The sequence below is a fragment of the Miniopterus schreibersii genome (assembly GCF_964146895.1).
Source record: "Miniopterus schreibersii genome assembly, chromosome: 7".
Lineage (NCBI taxonomy): Eukaryota > Metazoa > Chordata > Mammalia > Chiroptera > Miniopteridae > Miniopterus > Miniopterus schreibersii.
Window position 1 is genome coordinate 58,247,035 of NC_138108.1, and position 15,077 is coordinate 58,262,111.

Sequence of the window (15,077 nt, forward strand, 5' to 3'; positions counted from 1 at the left end):
CAACACATTTCTGCCCCCTCCCTTCCCAAATCCCTACTAAGACTATTAAGTAGTTAGAACTATTAAATTGTAAAACTATTACCTTTTTCTGTACTAGGATAAAGAGGGCTAACAAGAGATAACAGCAGAGGAGAGATTTTGGAAAATATAAAGCAGAAGGACAAATGGTAACTTAGCTTAGGATATTCTTTGCTTTCCAACAGCTTGCAAAGTAGGATCCCAACAAGAGCAAACTAACTTGTTCTGTAGAATCCCTGAGGGGCTGGGTGCCTGAGGGTTTCAGGACACAACAGGGCAGGGATGGATCTTGACAGCAGAGAGATTACTTACTTAACAGCAGATAGAGCAAGTTATACCCAGAGGCTCTCCTCAACCCAGTGTAGCAGGGCATCTGATCCTACAGAAGATGAGGGCTTTGTCCTCTGAAAAAATTTCACAAGAGGATTCTCTGAATTCAAAGGCATCCAGCACCGTGGACCAGTGGGATGAAGTGTAAAACTGAACAGCAGCATCCAGCTACGGAACCACGTCACTTCTCCCTCCCCATTGTCCCTCACACCTGCCTCCCTCCTCCCTCCACCAGGAGACTGGACAATCCTCCAGGAAAACTAAGTATCCCAGACAAATGCCCATATATGCTCACTATCCTTCACCTACAGGAAAGCCCCACCTGTTCTCACTGAACTTACAGCCGAGCACAGCCAAGGATCAGACATCTGAGGAAAGCTTCCTACACAGGAGAGTGGAGCCAACCCAAACAGATAAAGTCAAGGAACTCAGAGACAATACAGAAGCCGAAGAGTTTACGGCAATCTAGAGGCTCTCCACAATGGCCAGAGAGATATTTCATTTGGTCAGCACCATTACTTTAAAAATAAAAAAATCCACATAATAATCTGTATTTTTAACTTGTCCTGAAAAATCAAAAGATCTGTCAAGTCCAGACTCACATGGTAACCACATGTCTGCAGCCAAGAGCGAGAGCAAGAAAGAAATCGGCCAAGAGTGTGTGAGCCTGGACATTCTTCTGAGGAGAGGGTTCAGAGCTATTACTGGATTCACAAAAGGATCCATGACCCAGAAAGAGGTTAAGAGCCTTGAAACAGCCACTCTCTCTTCCTGTCCCGACAGTTTATCATCCTCTAAGTGTTTTGCCCTCTGCTCCTTCCACATCTATAGTTTGGCCAAGATCCATGTTTCACTCCTTTAATCTCTTTTCAGTCACTCCCTCCGGCCCTTCATCACCTTTATGACTCTTTTTTAAAGTCCTCCAATTTGTCCAAATCTCAGTGAATTTCTCTGGGAAGATGTAATGCACTTTAGAATTACTAAGCAAGAGTGCACCTAAAAGCTTTTAGAAGGAATGCCCAAGGTTTGACATGTTAAATCCACTTCTCCCGTGCGGTGCGGCTGCCCAGTTCAGAAAGGAAAAAATGCAGAGCACTGCAGGAAATGGGAGGAACTGGAGTCCTGCATCTAGATATTCCCTATTATTTCTTGTGCATTGACTCTATACAGATCAACAGGTAAAGAGAGGTCTGCCCTTGCAGCCATCTGAAATACCCTGGAGTAAAGAGAAAGAATCGAAACTACCCACAGCTCAGAACACATGGCTACTGCCATCTCTGACTTGATTAGGAAAAAATAAAAATAAAAATACACACACACACACACACACACACTGCTTCTATGTATAAATTTGTAATCAGCCAAGACTGCTCGGCTCAATCCCAAGGCTTCTTGCAGTCACACTGAAGCATCAGACAACCTGCTCTGACTGGAGGTAATCACAATCCATACATAAATTCCTGCCAAATCAGAATAAATTTAAATTGCCCTCAGAGCTTTTAAAGAGACAGAAAAGCTTGCCTTTCCAAGATACCTTCTCCTGGATTAATGAGTTGGATACCTCTGTTTTCCAGAAGCCAAACGTAACTTGGCAGTTGGATTAATAAAAGTTCTTTCTCAAACCGCGTCACTGTAGGGTTTTTCCTTTGTAAGGTGTTTTGTTTTGAATGTGCAGAGCTTGGGCCACATAACTCTCCCCAAGCTCCCAGATCCAGAGTAGGAGTACTGGGGCTTAGAGCACAGTAGGAAACACTGAGGACCTGGGGTTGGCATCCTCCCGGGCAGAGTCCTGGCCCAGGCTGGGTGGGAGAAGCCCTTCACCCAGCCATCTTCCAGCATCACCATTTGTGGGATGGGACCTCAGGAGGAAGCCTGTATTCTACATTCAGTTCTAGAACTCCTTATGGGCAACTCGAGTTTCTTCCCCTACCTGACAATGCTGCTAAGAGACCTTAATAGATAATAGTCTAGAAAAAGCTCTGCAGCATTTGAAAAATGTCCCAGGGCCAGCAGATGAGTATGAGGGCCCCCCATGACCACCAGCCCCAAAGCCTCTAATGCCTCTTTTTGCTACGCCGGGGATTTTCCTGGAGTTGCTTTTTCTTCACCTACCCCAGCCTGGGGTTGTTAACATTTGGGTTGCACAGGAAGGGCTGCAGCAGCCAGAGTCCTGGCATGACAGCCTGAAGCTGAGAGGGTCTTCACTACCTGGGTCCTCTCCCCCGGGCCTTCCAAATTGTCTCTATTACAACACTTCTCTACTTACATCCCTCCAAAAAGTTTCCATTGAGCCTCAGAGAAAGGCGAAACCCCGCCTGGCTGGCGTCCCCACCTCCTTTCCCTGGGCTCTGTCTGCTCAGGTGACACTGGCCTTCTCTCATATTTGCCGTGCCCACCACACAGCCTATGGATGTGGTAGCCCCAACCTAGAAGGATCTCCCCGCTCTCCCTCTTGTGCCTATCTCTTACGTGTCCTTTGCATTTCAGCTCACAGAGCCGCTGTGCCTGGAAAGCCTTCTGCATCCTATCTGTCTAACGTCACTCCACCTAACGAAGGCTCTCGGGCGGTCTACTTATCCCAGGAGCGCTGACCACGGTGCAGCTGTGCGCTTGCTGGTACGACCGCGTGGTCAGTACCTGTCTCCCACGCTGGAGTTTCAGCTCTGCGAGAGGAGAGACCGCACTGTGCCCGTTCACCCACTGCATCAGCACTGGTGCGGCCTCGGGGCTTCGTGAATGTCGGGAGGATGCACTGAGGAAGGATGGGCACACAGTCTCAGTGGGACTGTCCTCCCACCCTGTTCTCTCGCGTCTTCACCTTTGCTCTTGTGTTCCTTCCCCTGAGAAGGCCCTCGAAGCGTGGGTCCCAGCTCCCTGGGCAGTCCTGAGGGGTGCAGGATGCCAGCCTGGAGTGCGGTAGAGTGGGCACATCCTGGGATACAGCTTTGCCAAGGTGGAAAGGAGGTGGGAGTGAGGCCGCCAGGTAAACCCGCCCTCCTTTCTCTGTCCGAGGAACTGTTTCAAGGTGTGGCCCCCGCTCTCCTGGAGACAGATGCGGCCCTTCTCAGCTGGGGAATGGCGCTGGCTCAGGAAAGCGACCTGACCTGTCCTCCCCCATCCTGCTTCTCATCTTCCTCGCCCTCACCATCCTGGGCGTCTTCTTCCAAATAAATTTTTTACACCTTAATCCTCTCTCAGACCCTGTGGTTCGGAGCATCCAGGCTGATGTCCCATGATGTCCCTGCAGAGAAAGTGCACCTACGGCCCAATGCACAGGACTTTGAGAGGAACGTCCCGCTATATGTCGGAGAGCTACTGGCCTGGACTAAAGGGAACTCACAATCCCTCTACTTAATTCTGAGCTGGTCAAACCCCACCATCAGCAGTACTGATTTGAGTTTTGAGATACCCACTTTAAAACTGAATTTCGCAACATTTTTGAACGATGGACCACTTAGAGAATCTGAACCCTCCTCCCAGAAAAATGCACATGTGCCTCGGCTTGCTCTCAGTTGAGGGGTTCTCAAAGCCCTGAGGCCTATCCTTGATTTCATGTTAAGAAACCCTGCTTTAGAGAAACAGACACAGAGAGGAACACAATGCATGGACAGTCACAGGAGAGCAACAGGAGCCACATTTTATACGGAGCAGGTGAAGGAGCGACTAACTCTTAAGGGGAAAAACAAGGATGGAAGATATAAAGGCTGGTGTACCTGAAGAGGAAAGAGATGTTTGTTCCTGTAGGATCTCCTTTCCTGGGGGTGTCATCTCTGATTTCCCCAGGCAGATTTGGCTGTTCCTCCTCTGTGTTCCTGTAGCCCATGAGTATGTTGCAATTCAAACTCATAAAATACTAGGCCTTCAATCTAAGGGCCAAATAGGGGCTCCACTATGGCATGAAATGCCAAAAAAAAAAGTAATGCTGAGAGGCCCCACACCCATCCCTCTTTGCTTTGTAAAAACCATTCTCAGCTCACTGGTCACATAAAAACAGGTGCTGAACTGGCTTTGGAAAAGAGGCCATAGTTTGCCAGCCCCTGCACTAGACCACAACCCCTGATCAGTCCATCTCCACCCTCCCAGACTACAAGTTGGAGTCATAACTTATCTCACCCTAGGTCCCAGTTCTAACACAGTGCTGGATGCATAGTCAAAGCTTAATATATGCATGAATGAACCTTGCTAATCTTCCAGGACTGAGTTTAGGTGACACCTCCACGCAGACTTCCTTCATCCCCGGGTATAAACTGATTTCAGCTCCCTGCAGCGCCCGCTGACTACTCTTAGGCACCTGGTTATGCCGTATATTGTGGTTGTCCCCCAACTCAGGTGACTTAAAATGAGCAGCTTAGACGGAAAACCAGAGAATCTCATTTCTTGCCAATTTTCAAGTTGTTTTTTCTTTCTTATGTCAAATAACCATTCACTATGGATTTCCATAAGCTAGCCTTTTAAAAGTCATATCAAAAGCAGGGATGGCTCCAAGAAATCTGTTAAATATTCTTGCGCAGCTGTTCACATCTTAGCATTTAAGTAGTTATAACTGCAGTTGAGAAAATAGTTTGACCCTGTGGGTGTTATTTACCGCATCTGTGATGACTCTTCTTTCTGCTCCTCCAAAGACAGACAATTGGATGGAGATATCTGGGTTCAGAAACTACCAAGATTGAAACAAGTTTTTGTCACCCCACAGTTGATTTTCCTTGTCATTCTTTTGGGGCGAGGATGAGTGATTTAAGAAAACATCATTTTGCAAATTCAGAAGGCAGATTTCTAAAATTATCAAATGGTATAGCCAAAACTTGGTGGTGCAGGTGGGGTTTTCCCTCATGTCCTCAGCACAGAAAGGCCAAGAGAACAGCCATTTCCCATGAATGTCATTGCCCAGATCATAAACTCACTGGCATTTATATTCCTCAAAACAAGGTGGAATCAAAATTTACATAACAATAGCGAAGAAGTTTGGGTAGAAAAATGAAGGGACTTAAGGTGTTAATCATCTTGTCTCATATGGGGAAAAGTTACCAATTAAACTTTGCTGGAAAATAAATTAAAAATGAATATTAAAAAGAAGTAGTCTGCCCTGGCCAGTGTGGCTCAGTTGGTTGAGTGACGCCCCATGCAGCAGAAGGCTGCTGGTTCGATCCTGGCCAGAGCACATGCCCAGGTTTCGGGCTCTATCCCGGTAGGGGGCGTGCAGGAAGCAGCTGATCAATGACTCTCACATTGATGTTTCTCTCTCTTTCCCCCCCTTCTCCCTTCCTCTCTCTCTAAAAATCAATTAAAAAAAGAGAGGTAGTCCATAAATTTAACATGGTATCCTAGTGAGATCCTGGGAAAGATAAAGAACAGTAGGTAAAAACTTAGAAAATCTGAATAAATATGGACTTTAGCTAATACTAATGTATCACTGCCTCATTAATTGTGACAAATGTACCATACTGATATAAGATGTTAATAGTGAACACTGGGCATAGGGTATATGAGAACCCTCTGTACCATCTTTTCAGCTTTTTAAAAAATCTAGATCTAAAGTAAAACATTTATTAATTTATTTTTAAAAAACAGGAGTACTCCCTAAAGAATTTTATATGTAGCTTATAATCAGGTGGGGAAGGAAAAGGTAAATATTTTAAATTTTTAGTCAGTCCAAGAGAATGCAGTAAATAAAAAAGGGAGTAGGGGTTGGCAACCAGAGTACATAGCAAACAAAAAAGCGGCAAAATTAAGGGCTGAGTTTTAAAGATACAGTATCTCTTGATTCTCTCACTAAACACTGGGCTGCCACTGTCCAACTCCCTCTCACTCCTAACTTTTTCCATTCGTATCCCAGGCAGCTTATCAGTGATCTGTGAGCCAATCTACCAATTTAAGAAATATTAACTGAGCCCGGGCGTAAGGCCCTCAGTAAGTGCTACGGGACCACATTCCCAGAAAAATCAAGGAGCTTCTTCAGCTATGCCTCCCCAGACCTCACACAGGCCCTGCAGCTCTTAGGTACTTAATAAACATGTGTGGAGATTGTCTGGGCGATGGCCTGGCTAGGAAATGAACTCACCCGGGAGCTCTTAACAAAGACCAGTGCTCAGAACCACATCAAGAGAGATTCTAATTTAACTGCTCTAGGGCGGGAGCCAAAACATCAGTATTTTTTAAAAGCTCCCCAGGAGGTTAGAACATGGAGCAGGGTTGAGTATATAGGGTGAGTCTGTAAGACGAACTAGAGCAAACCATGCCTGAATGTTAGGGAAGCAATTACTGTTACAACAGTACAGATGTGGGAATTTCAAACCACATCACCATTTCCTCCCTCTCCAGCAGCGACCAATTCACTGTGCTTGTCTCCAGCAGCTGAAAGGTGCACAGTAGTCTGCTTTTAAGAGTTAAGGATATAAGGGGGGAAGAGAGGAATCACATAACCACCATGGTCTATTGGATGGTCAGTAGAAACACTCCTTGTGAATTCGGAGAGCATTTTAGTCCTCAAAGAGGAAGGATATGTTCTGGAGAGAACTTTAAAAAAATATGTCGACCCTCTCTTCTCAACAATTTATAGAACAACTAGACGGAATGTCAGCAAGAATACAGAAGAATATAAAGAATAATACCATCAAGCAGCAGAATCTAATAGACATTTATAGAACACTCCACTCCCAAAATAGCAGAATACACACTTTTCAATTTCTCATGGAGCACAGACCAAGAGAGACCATATCGTGGGCTATAAAACAAGCTCCACAAATTTAGAAGAATTTATATCAACCACGGTATATTCTCCAACCACAATGAATCAAATTAGAAATCAATAACAGAAAGATAACAGGGAAGTCTCCAAACACTTGGAAACTAAACAATACACTTGTAAATAATCTATGGGTCAAAGACAAGGTCTGAAAGGAAATTTAAAACTATATTTAACTGAATGGAAATGAAAATACAATATATCAAAATACGCAGAACACAGATAACGCAGTGCTGAGTGAAATGTAGCGCTAAATGCCAACATTAGAAAGCAAGAAATGTCTCAAATCAATCATCTAAGCTCCCACCTCCAGACGTTAGAAAAAGAGTAATATAAACCCAAAGCAAGAGAAGAAAGGAAATGATAAAGCTACGAGCAGAAGGCACACAGAGCCCCCTCAGGGAGCATCATGTGACCCCAGAGGCAGGGACGGGAGGGATGCAGCTGAGAACCGAGGAGCACCAAGGGCTGCCGGCAACCACCCGGAGCTCAGACACGAGGAAGGGCTCCTTGTAGGTCTCAGAGGGAGCACAGCCCTGCGGATGCCTCGATTTCAGACTTCTAGCCACCAGAACTGAGACAGTCAATCACTATTATGTGAGCCACCCCGTCGATGCTGCTTTATTCCAGCAGCTCTAGGAAACAAAATTAGTTTCCAGGGAGGTTGCTGGAAAGGAAGAACAAGGAAAAACCTGGTTAATCCAACAGAAGGCAGATATTGTTTTTTAAAATAGCAAATGAAAAAGGTTGTATAGAACAAATACAAAATAATGTAGCAGAGCCCGGCCGGGCGTGGCTCAGCGGTCGAGCACCGGCCTAGGATCCAGGAGATCGCGGTTCGATTCCCGGTCAGGGCACATGCCTGGGTTGCAGGCTCGATCCCCAGTCGGGGGCGTGCAGGAGGCAGCTGATCAATGACTCTCTCATCACTGATGTTTTTGTCTCTCTCTCTCCCTTCCTCTCTCTGAAATCAATAAAAGATATATTTTTTAAAATAATAAAATAATAATAATAACATAGCAGAAATACATTCAAATATACTGGTAATTCAAAACTACAGACATATAAAACCCTACTCCCAATGAATAGAATGCATACCTTTTTAAGCTTACAGAGCATTTATAAAATTATCAATGCTCCAGATTTCCAACAAACCTCAACAAATTTCAAAGAATCAGAGTCATACGGACATTCCTCAACAAGAGTACAATATTGTTTATCTCTGAATTCAACTTCACGCTGAGAGAAATGCATATTAAACTACAATGATAGAAGATTTTCTACTTATACTGCAAATAAAAAAGAACACCGGCACACGGTGTAGTTAGGATACGAAAGAACAGCCTTGGCCAGGGTGGGAGTGTAAATTAACATAATTTGGTGATATCTATCAAAATTTAAAATAAATATTTGCCCACCAATCCATTGCTAGGAATTTTTCCTATAGATACACTTATGAATGTGCGAAAAGAAAAGCGTACAAGGATTTTCATACAGTAATGATCATTATAGCAAAAGATACAAAAACCTTAATGTCCATCAGGGTGGGAATGACTAAACTGTGGGCTTCTCAGATAACTGAATATTAACAAGAATGAGGCAACACCATATTTACTGATATGGAAGAGCTCCAAGATCTGCAAGATGAGAAACAATGTGCATGGTCACAATCATTCATTCTTTTATAGAGAAGTATTTACATTCTAGAAACATACCATGAATCTGCTGACAGTATTTACTTCTGAGCAGTACTGAGACAGAGAGACTTCCTTTCACTAAATATCTTTTTGTAATATATCTTCATTTTTACCATGTTCATGTTATCACTACTATTCAAATAATAAACAGGCAAAAGCCTCTAATCATTGTACTTACTCATTTAAAATACAGCACGGAAAATAAAATGAAGTCTCTTGTGAGAAGTCTAATAAACGGCAGGAATTCCAAATTCCTTTGCACATTCCCCTTAAATCCCTTTATTGATGAACTGTCAGGGCTAACATGCCTGTGCAATTAAACTAGCAAACACGTTCAACAAGGTTTTCAAGAGGTTCTCTACCCGTCTGGGACACATAGAGGTTCTCGGTCAAAAGCTGCAGGGCAGAAACACTGCAAACAAGTGGAAGACTGCTTCCTTTTATGGCAAACCAACTCCGCGAATCCTGGCTACCTCTCCCACCTCTCCCACTCCCTGTTCCAAAGGGGCACACCAAGCACATTTCGGCCCAGCCTCAGGAACCTCGCATGTGCTACCCGTTTCCTAGAATGCTCCACCCTTCACCACCCCAGCACCCCTCCTATATGCCCCCACCAGGCAGTCACAGGGCTTACTGCCTGCATTCACTCAGACCTCTGCCCCAATCTCACTTACTCAGAGAGCCCTCACCTAGCCAGCTAATCTAAAACAGCACTACCCTCCTGGTCCCTCTACACCTCCTTACACTGGTTTATTTTATTTTTTCATCACTTTTCACTACCTGACATGGTTTTCCTTGCTTATTTGTTTGCTCCCCATGCTAGAAGGTAAGCCCCATGCGGGCAGGGTTCACTACCATCGCTAGTACCTGGGAGCATACAGTGGGCACTAAATAAATGTTTGCCTCATAAATTAAATAAAATTTGCAAATGGGAAATCAATAGCATAGTTTTCCTTTATGTTTTGGCCAAATTCCATCTAATGTTAAGGTTATTTTTTTAAAACTGCACTTTTTTCTCTTCATTTTGCCTGACCAATGATCAAAGGTAGGGAAAAATGGAGAAAAGTTCCCTCTGGAGAAAAAGCAGACTCAAGAATGGAGCAAGAAATTGTACCATGATGCTGGGTTTTGTTAACATTCACCCGGCTAACGTGTTACAGGTTCAGAGTCAGCATTTATTTTCTTGGTCATTCAATCATAAAATTCAGGGAAAACCTTCTTTTCAGACAGTATGAGAAATAAAAGTCCAGTGCTACAGAGGTGTTCTAAAAGCAAGGGTAAGTTAAAAGAAGTGATTTGATCTAAGCCAGCAGTGTGCCGCAAGAATTTTTAAAACGTGCAACACGTGACAATTTAGTCAGGGGCACTGACCTCTTTTTCCTTAGATTATAAAATTTAAAAAATGACAGCAGCCAACACAACAATAGCCATCTGGTGTGAATGCCCTGTCTTGAGCCATAAATATATAGGTCATATAATAGAGTTGCATCTTATTGGTCACGTCACATAACACGATTGCACCTGATTGATTAATTTTTGGTACCAGAAACCTTATATACAAGTATAAGCATCTGATTTTTTTTAAAAGTCACTTTGGAGCAAAAAATGACTTTTTGCTCACTTTAATAAATAATAATTACTTTGTAAATAATAATTACTATTATTATTTTTTGTAAATCAATCAAAATTATACCTATTTTTTGTCAGATTCGGAAATAAGTATTTTTTTTGGTATGCCACAGAATTTTAGTAATTAGTTTATGTGTGCCATGAGATGAAAAAGGTTGAAAATCGCTGATCTAAGCCTATGGGAGGTACCTTGGCCCTCAAGGCCCAGCAGGTGCGAGCCAGATCTAGCTAAGTCAGATCAGCGGCCTGTCTCCTGGAGGGACAACCCCAATCCCTATCAAATGCAGCTATTAGACTTCTCCCACCTACCTCCTCTAGGCCTCACTTATCAGAGAAATGACACTAATCTGTATCAGAGAATCACAGGGACAGAGAGAAGTCTCTCCACCCAGTCACTTCCAGACACTTCTGCTCAGAAGGCAGCCTCACTTTAGTTCTTTAGGGAGCCCCACATCCTGTCAAGCCTTGAGTCACAAGCTCATCCATCATCCCATCTCTCCAGCTCTATCCCAAAGAGAAGACTGTATAAGCTCTATGGCACAGAACCAAATGCTCCACTGTCTTATCCCATCGCAGTCTCGTAACCCACTAAATATAAAACAACCCGTCCAATTCCTGCCACATCCACATTGTTCCCTGGGGGCCGGTTATACACTTTTGTGAATTAGCACATAGCCTAGTGTCAGGCCAGTAAATCATTTCTGGGATCCAATTCCAAGAAAGAAAATAACTGCCTACCATTAAAAGACAAAATATGCATATTTGTACATACACTGTGTGTGTGTGTGTATATAAATATACATATATACCCATTCCACTCCCCATCCATGGACTTTTCCAGTCTCTAGTCAGGAAGTTCTTTGTGTAGTCTAATCTAACTCCTTCTTGAATCAATATGACATATTTCTCCTGTTTTCACTGGAAAAGGAGAAGAGTTCATAAATACTGTCCATCTTATATGTCTTCAAATACTTAAGGGCCCCTCTCTAACCTTCTCTTCTCTAGAATAAATAAGCTCTCTTCTGTAAGTCCATGGCGGTCATCCAATATATTTCATTGTCCCCCTTGATCTTGAAATACTGCAAGTTCAAATCAGAGATTAAAAATAATTAAATTGCCGAAAGTTCTGCTCCTTCTCTAATATTTAAACTTGCCCAATTATTATACTTTGCTTGTTATATTTTAACAGAGCACAAAATGAGAAAACAATTGCTTTTTGGAGCATCTGTCGCCACTGACCTCGGGTTACCTCGGCAGAGTATGCTTACAGCATTTACCTAAGATTATTAAGTGCTCCAGTGACATTATTACAAGAGGGGGCAGGAACAGTGTTAACCTAATGAGGCGGCAGATTATATCTGATGGTCGCCATCTGAAAATCAGGGCAGGCCGGGCTCTCTGCTAATCAAGTCACCAAAAGCCCTTCACCCTGAGACAACAGCAGCCTTTGTCTACACCTGAGAGGAAAATGAGCCGCGTCCTTTCTAGTGCTAATAAGTTTAGTGGAGACGGGTTACGTTCCCAGGGAAAGACGAGGCTCGCCCCTTCCAGGGCAAGTATCCAGAGCAAGGGGCCCGAAACCATTCCTTCCAGGGATGGAGCTCGAACCACTTTGCGGAAGGCTGACACTGTCCTTGGGCTCAGAATCCCCAGCACTTTCCACAGTGCCTGACATGGAATAGGGTGTCCAAGTACATTTACTGAATAAATGAACAAATGAGTTATTAAGATTCACATTTGCTTCTAAACTTCCTGGTAACCAAAACAAAAAGAGAAATATAGAGGTTTGTACCATTTTTGTGTGTGAATAAGATACAGTACTGCTGCTGATATTGTTTCAGAGAATGCTGAGCACATGCTTCCATGAGTTTTTTAAATCCTCTGCTGAAAACCTACGAGAAGCCCAGCAATAAGCCAGCGATCTTTACAGTATTTACCAACAGAAAGATTGGTTGGTCACATGTGGATTTTCCCATCCCACACAGACTTATGGGGCAAAGATCAAGGTCAGTAGCTTCTCTGCATCCTTAACAGCCAATCTGAACCCACTCTGGAGTCTGTTATGTTCACACCGGCTGCTGAGCCTGGACCAAGAGACCACGCGCTCCCGTGGCAGGTCATTCCCACGCGGTTAGATGTGGTTTAGAGACGCAGCCACGGTTTCATCACATGTGCTGACGATGTACAACTAATTTTGGACTTAGTTTTTTCTTTCCTTGGTATATAATTAGCAATGACAAGAGAGGGTCCATATATTCAAACAGGAGCGCATAGAATAGCAAAGAGAACATAACATGGGTTTAAAAAAGAACAACTAATTTCATTGAATAATATCACATACTCTCTAACCCAAAAAGAAGGGAGCCATACTACATTGTCCTTGCTTCTAAGAGGGAAAACAGAAACTATAGAAAGCAATAAACCTTCCAAATTTTGGAATTTAATGATCCTTTAAAGAGTGAAAAGCCTGGTGACTCCAAAGTCAGCCTGGTTGCAATGAGACAGATCATCTTACCTGCTCTGAGAGGTACCGTCATTGATAGATGTACCAACGCACACGCAGAAAGACTGTATCAGAATCTAAAACACGTGTTCCTTCGTCCCAGCAACTCCTCTTCCAGGAATCTATCATAATTAAATAATAGAATATTTCTTTACAAAGGGGAAAGACACATGTATAAGGACTTTGTAGCATATATAAGTATTGTTTATGAAAGAAAAAATGAAAATAATCTAAATGTCGATGAACAGAAAGGTGATCAAATTAAGCACAGTGTTTAAAGAATTATAACGATTCACTCGCATGCACAAATATTAATTGAGCATCTGCTATGTTCTAGGTGCTTGAGTTACATCACAAAGAGTATACCAAAATCCCCAGTCTTGTTGAGTTTATATTGTAGATGTAATGCTTTTAAATAAATTATTAATGGGAAATCCCAAAATGACTCCATATTTTTGAAATATGGACATACATATATCTATCAGGTATATTATTTTTGTATATGCAGATAATGCCAGATGTGCTCTTAATCAAAGTCCCAGAGGGTCCCTTCCATGCAAATGAGAAGCCACTGGAGCACTTTTAAAATAAAAAAGTAACACCTTCCTGAGCTTTGGAACACACTTAAGTGGATTTAATACTGGCTGTGATATGTACACTAACAGCATGATCGCAATAATATAACCTCACTAATGCAGTTTCCCCTTTTTTTGACAGAATTACCATAAGTACTCAAAGGAAAAGAAAAATATCTAAAATTCTTTACAAAATGCTTGGAAAACAGTAGATGCTCAATAAATATTTGTTTCCTGCCATTTCTCCTTAGACTGCCATGGGATTCAGAACCTTTAACTACTCAACCAATGGTTAAGCCTTTCTCTACTAATTGAGTACCCAACTTAAAAGAAAATGTCATTTAAAAACATATAAAAATAATGCTCATAATTATTGTTGTAGATCAAGGGATTTTTCATTGTCCTCTGTCTCTCAGCCCATAAACACACAGCAAAAACCAATCACCTTCTTTCCTTCAACAACTACATCTTTGTACTTCATAGCCCTGTTTCCTCTCTGCAGAAGAGGCTAGTTAAAAATATTTTTACTCCATTGGATACTCTTGCCTCCTTTGTCAAATATTAACTGACCATAATGGCGTGGGTCTATTTCTGGGGTCTCTGTTCTGTTCCATTGATCTATATGCCTGTTGTTGTACCAATACCAGGCCGTTTTGATTACAGTGGCTTTGTAATACAGTTTGAAGTCTGGTAATGTGATCCCTCCCACTCTGTTCTTTTTTCTCAAGATGGCTGCAGCTATTCAGGGTCTTTTTTGGTTCCATATAAATTTTCGAACTGTTTGTTCTAGGTCTGTGAAATATGCTGTTGGTATTTTCATAGGAATAGCATTAAATTTATAAATTGCTTTGGGTAGTATATACATTTTAATGATATTAATTCTTCTAATCCATGAGCATGGTATCTTCTTCCACTTGTTTAAATCTTCCTCTGTTTCTTTTTTCAGTGTCCCATAGTTTTCTGAGTACAGGTCTTTTACATCCTTGGTTAAGTTTATTCCTAGGTATCTTATTTTTTTAGTTGCAATGGTAAATGGTATTGCTTTTTTAGTTTCTCTCTCTGAAAGTTCATTGTTGGTGTATAAGAATGCCATTGATTTCCGGATGCTGATTTTGTATTCGGCTACCTTGCCAAATTCGTTTATCAAATCTAGTAGTACTTTTATGGAGTCTTTAGGGTTTTCTATGTACAGTATCATGTCATCTGCAAATAATGACAGTTTTACTTCCTCCTTTCCAATTTGGATACCTTTCAATAAGTGGTGCTGGGAAAATTGGACAGATACATGCAAAAGAATGAAACCAGACCACCAACTTTCACCATACACAAAAATAAACTCAAAATGGATAAAAGACTTAAATGTAAGTCACGAAACCATAAAAATCCTGGAAGAAAACATAGGCAGTAAAGTCACAGACATCCCACGTAGTGGACTTTTCACTGATACATCTCCTAGGGCAAGAGAAACAAAGGAAAAAATAAACATATGGGACTACATCAAACTAAAAAGCTTCTGCACAACAAAACAGCCTCAAAATACAAAGGAACCCCACGGTCTGGGAAAAACATATTTGCCAAGGATG

The 15,077-nt window shown here is 42.3% G+C and overlaps 1 protein-coding gene across 13 annotated transcripts in view; it reads right to left on the reverse strand.

Moving 5' to 3' along the window:
• Window positions 1–15,077, reverse strand: part of LYPD6B (LY6/PLAUR domain containing 6B) — a 153,093-nt gene that overhangs the window by 59,462 nt on the left and 78,554 nt on the right. For 12 of the 13 annotated variants that reach the window (XM_081142465.1, XM_081142476.1, XM_081142471.1 and 9 more), the window contains one exon: window positions 12,932–13,041. The gene's annotated coding sequence lies outside the window, so the exon portion shown is untranslated. Of the gene's footprint in view, window positions 1–12,931; window positions 13,042–14,869; window positions 14,891–15,077 lie in introns of those variants that run through there. The other variant, XM_081142466.1, reaches the window with a different exon arrangement.